Source organism: Camellia sinensis, chromosome 10 (genome assembly GCF_055761805.1).
Source record: "Camellia sinensis isolate YWXY chromosome 10, ASM5576180v1, whole genome shotgun sequence".
Classification (NCBI taxonomy): domain Eukaryota; kingdom Viridiplantae; phylum Streptophyta; class Magnoliopsida; order Ericales; family Theaceae; genus Camellia; species Camellia sinensis.
In genome coordinates, this window is record NC_138970.1 from 143813610 (window position 1) to 143819286 (window position 5677).

A 5677-nucleotide genomic window follows, 5' to 3' on the forward strand; every position below is an offset into this window, starting at 1 on the left:
GTTAGGCGGGGCACCTAAAGAGGTTTTGCCCATAGTTGAGTGGCACTTCTGGTGCATCTGGGCAGAGGCAGAGTTTTCAGCCAGCTCAGTCAATTTAGGCCTCGAGGGCCAATCAGGAAGCTTCGTCGTCCCAGTCTGTGCAGCAGTCTTTTGCTCCTAGAGGTGAGCAGGTAGATCAGAGGCCTACAGGGCGCGTGTATGCTGTTACCGCGTAGGATCTTTTACCGGCTCCATCGATTGTGAGAGGTACCTTGTTGTTTTGCAACTCGGTTGCCGATGTGTTGATTGATACGGGTGCATCTCATTCTTTTACATCTGCTGCATTTGCATCTATTTTGGAGTTGGAGTTGGCACAGTTAGCATCTCCTATTTGTGTTGTATCACCTGTTGGGGGTGAGTTGATTCTGAAACAAGGGTGTAGAGGGTGAGATATGGAGGTCGCCGACCGCCGGCTTCCATTTCCTTTTGTAGTTATGCCTATGTCGGGTTTTGATGTTATTTTGGGTATAGACTGGTTATCGTCATACCGGGCTGTTATTGATTGCTACCGCCAGAGGGTCACAGTATGTACCTTGAGCGGGGATTGTTTCCATTTCTTGGTGGATCGGGTTGGTAGTGTTTTGCCACCGGTGTATGATCCGCGACAGCGGAGTGAACTTAGTGGTCTTCTTGCTAGCCTTATGAGTAGTGAGTGTGATGAGACCCAAATTGTATTGCCGAGAGTAGTTTGCGAGTATTCAGATGTTTTTCCCGAGGATCTTGTTAGTTTGCCACCACATCGAGAGATCTAGTTCTCTATTGACGTAGTGCCCGGCACAACGCCGATTTTTATAGCACCTTACCGTTTTGCCCCAGCCGAGTTAAGTGAATTGAAGATTCAGCTTCAGGAGTTGCTGGATAAGGGTTTTGTCCACCCTAGTGTTTTGCCGTGGGGAGCATCGGTCCTCTTTGCTAAAAAGAAAATGGTGCCTTGAGACTTTGTATCGATTAACGGAAACTGAATTGGGCTACGATTAAGAATAAGTACCATATGCCCCGTATAGATGATTTGTTTGACCAGTTGAAAGGGTTCCGTTGTTTCTCTAAAATAGATTTGAGATCGGGATACCATCAGTTGAGGGTCAGGTGTAGACACCCCATTTTTGACCGACCTTGAGACTCAGACGTCACCAGTTGAGCACTTGGTGATATTGCATAATGTGCTCGTTCAGAAGTTTCAGAGTCTTGGCTGCGAGCCCTGCCTCCGGACTTTCGAACCCTCTTCTGTGCCTTGTCTCGGTTTGCGAGCCAGACTCGGTTTTCTCTATTTCTTTTCCTGAGGGGAGGGGGAGGTCCAGTAGATCATCTCTCAGTGGCCGTGGGCTACATTTTGTGGCCGCAGGCCATTTTGCCCATTTCGGAGTCCGGTTTCCGGTTTTTCGGGACCGTTGGCCGTGTGCCTCGGTTCGGGACCGCCTAACCATCTCCGTTTGTTCTGAATTTTGGCATACATCTTATTTTCTCCCTTTCAAGGGACACTGGGGTCTGAGAAACCCACTTCGTGGCCGAACGCCACTTTTGGTGCTTAACATGCAATTTTCGGGACCCCGAACTGCGTGTTTCGGCCCCCGAGCATTCGTTTTGCATCGGTTTTCGTTCATCTTTGGCAGGTGCCTTTGTTTCATCACCAGGAAGGTCACTGGAGGGTGGGAGGCCAGCAATTATCTTGGCAACCAGTTATATTCCATTTTCGCCCTCCGACACCCGTTTTTTCTCACTTCCGAGCCAATGTTAAACACCTTGGAGCCATTTTCTTCAACCCCAAACCACATATTTGTGATGTACACACATGGGAGGACCCTAAAAGTTTATGGCCGGCCATTAATTCCATTTGAACCTTTTGAACCCCTCCTCAAAATGGCTTGTTCTCTCTCCTGTTTTAGAGTTTCCAAATTCAAACCACAGAGTTGTGAAGAGGAGACCTGGGAGGCCACCTTTTTGTGGTGGCCGGCCACTAAAGCAGGTTGACCTTTTTGACCCCTAGCCGGCCGGCTAGGGGAGGTGGCCGGCCGGCCACCTGCAAGTCCAAAAGGTGGCCAGCCATGATCCTCTCAAAAGGGACTTTACAGCTGTATAGCTGTTTCCCCCAGAAAATATCTCAATCCGGGGGATATTTTGTGGGAAAAGCCTTGGTCCTTTTTCCCCCACCCTTTCCTTCCATACTCCCTCTCCTTTTGATCCTTATAACCAGCTGAAAGCATTGGTTTAGGGGGTTAGAAAAAATCACCTTCAAGGTTGCATACAAAATCCTCCTCCATCTCTCTCATTTCCTTGAAAAACTCCAAGTCCAACACCACCATTTCTTCTACACCACCAACCCCCACCCTTCCATCCTCCATTCCAGAAATTTGAAGGTGTTCTCCAAGGCCTAAGGGTGCTGCAAACTCAAGCCAAGAAGCATCCAAGACTTGTCTTCAAAGGTAAGTCCTATTTCCCCACTTTTGAGCTTAACTTTGCAACATTTCTTAGCCATACATGCTTATTGATTTGAGTTCCGACCAAAACTTAAAAGGTCATTTTTTTGAGCTCATTTTCTTGTTTCATTCAGGGCTCAACCCTGTTTGAGCCCCCCATCTTGCACTTGCTTCAATATCTTCCTTGAATGCTATTTTCTTGCATGCTTTGGCAGCCCATTATGCTTCCATTTTTGGGCATTTTATAGAACTAAAAGTAGGCTTATTTTGAGCCCCTCTTCAACATTGAAGAAGGGCTCAACACTTCTTGGGACCTCCATGCTATACTTGCCTTTATATCCCTCTTTGGTCCCCTTTTTTTGCATGTTTTGGTAGCCTATAATGCTTCGGTTTTTGGCCTTTTTATAGTACTAAAAATAGTCTTTTTTTGGCCCATTGTCCATGTTTTATTAAGGGTCTTTTTCTGTTTGATGAATATTTTGTATACTTTGTGTTATAGCCACTTTTGAGCCTCATTTTGCATTGCATTTCTAGCATGACTGTATACTGTTTTGGCCATTTTACAGTTCCGTAAATATGAATATTTTTGGTCCCTCTTCAATGTTGTAGAAGGGAATTTTTCAGTTTGGGCTTTGCATATACCACTTGCTTCTTTGGCCACCTTGTGGCCCATTTTCTTGCATAAGAGCTTAGCCATATCTATGTTTGTTTTTGAGGTTTTTACAGTTCTGTAAAGTAGCTTATTTTTGGCCCCTCTTCAATGTTGTTGAAGGGTCCTAACCTATTTGGAGTTAGCAGCTGTGAGTTGCTTCATAATCTCATGTTTTGGGCCATTTTTGCATGCCATTGTTTCCCTATCTTTGCTTGCTGTTTGGCCATGATTTTTACTGAAAAAAGGCTTATTTTGGGGCTGTCTTGCTTTTGTATTCTCATTCCATGTACCAATTATGCATGCTTTGTATAGCTGTAGTTCATTCTATGTGCCTAATTTTGCATTTCGGGAGAGATCCCATGCATCGGGTGTGTTTTCGCCTCATTTCGGAGCTGTTTTCCCCCACATTTCATTGCTGAAAATCCATTCGCATGTTTGCATATCATTTTCCATGCCATTGCATTGCATATGCCATTGCCTCGGTTTGCGTGCCCGTGTGCACGCATTTCGAGGCACTTCATTTTCATCTATCGGCCTCATATGTGAGTGTGGCTGAGGCTCTCTCATGTTAGTGTAAGTCCATGTTGCATTCTATATGCCATTTTAGCCATATTGCATTGCATGTGCCATTGCCTCGGTTTGCGTACCTGTGTGCACGCATTTCGAGGCACTTCATTTTCATCCATCGGCCTCTTATGTGAGTGTGGCTGAGGCTCTCTCATGTTAGTGTAAGTCCACGTTGCATTGTATATGCCATTTTAGCCATATTGCATTGCATATGCCATTGCCTCGGTTTGCGTGCCCGTGTGCACGCATTTCGAGGCACTTCATTTTCATCCATCGGCCTCTTATGTGAGTGTGGCTGAGGCTCTCTCATGTTAGTATAAGTCCATGTTGCATTCTATATGCCATTTTAGCCCTATTGCTTTGCGTATGCCATTGCCTCGGTTTGCGTGCCCGTGTGCACGCATCTCGCGGCATCTCATTTTCACAGCATAGTGCATACTAGCTTGTATCTTAGATCGCATTCATGCATTTCCTCGGTTTGCGTGCCCGTGTGCACGCATTTTGAGGCATGTCATTCCATAGCATTGTGTATGTTAGGATTGTATCTTAATTGCATTTCATGCATGTCATGCATATTGCATCGTGTTCGGAATAGGAGTTAGCCCGGGCATGGAAAACGAGGTGCATTTCGTACTCCGAGTGACGGAATGTGTCTCAATTCCCCAGTCACCGACACTCCGGATCATCCATGATGGAGTTAGGTCTTATTGTGTTTTCATGTGCATTCATTCTATATTGAGTTGTGCAATTCGACTCCTCGGCCATCATGCCTCGGTATGCGTGATTGGTGGCACGAGGATCGAGGCATGCATATATTTATGAAAATACATTGCTATGCCCCTTTCCTGCTCTCTGTTGCAGCAAAATGAAGAATCAGTAACTTTTCGGGACTTGGCACGCGTTTCAAGAATAACTGCTAAACAGAGGCTAATTGGGGCATCCCGGTGGATTTCCGCGCAAGACAACCCAGACATGCATCATCCATCAGAAGCAAGGCAGTCCCTGGCTTGCATGCCAGTTTTTTTTTATTTTCTTAGTTGATTTATTAATTAATTAGGAATTTGAATATTATTCGGACTGCAATATTTGGACTGTAATATTCGTTTATTCGGGACTGTATTATTTATTCGGACCCTCTGCGCGAGGGCACAACTGTAATAAGTGTGCGTGAGTGTGTTGTATGTCTTCCAACCCCACGTCTTTCTCCCTTTTATTTACCTTCTTATGATGGTTAGATTAGGGCATATTTCAATTAACATACAGTATGATAGCATGTTTGCATTCATTCATCTGTATTGCATGCACCGGGCTCGGCGCATCATACTAACTGCATTGTACTTTCAATTCCAAATTGAATACATGATAGTTGTAGCATTTCATATGCCATCTTAGAATAGCCGAGCCTGCTATAGTTTGCATTTTTGCATGTGTTGCATTAGGCATTTCTGTATGCTTAGGATTCATGCATGATTTCTAATGTAGTTTCTGTTTTGGCTTGGAGTACTCGGTAAGTTCTATGCTTTAGCATCCTTGCATGCGTGTGAGTGACTGCCATGAATAGCATGCTTACCATGAGGCTAATTGCTTATGTGATATAACTGCCTGAATGCCTGTGGGTGAAGGTTGGGTTACTTGGATTGGAATAAATCATCAAATGATCTAAGCCCACTAGATAGTGGCAAAACCATCTTTTCTAAGCCCACCTGCGGGTGGCAAAATCTGCATTTTAAGCCTACTTGCGAGTAGCAAACCATCTTTCAAAAATAAACATGAAATGTTTTGTTCCAATTCGGGCGACCTAGTCTATACTGATATGCTGTGTGCATCACATAGTAACCTAGGCTAATAACCGGAATAAGGACATACAAAGTTTTCAAAAATAGATATCATGGTTAGTAGAGGCCGATCTTTGATCGGGCGAGCGGGGGTGCTCACGAAGTGACCTTCCCCAATCGTACCCAAGTTCCCGAGCCGAGGCAACTTTGGTGATGACGGACACGTGGCC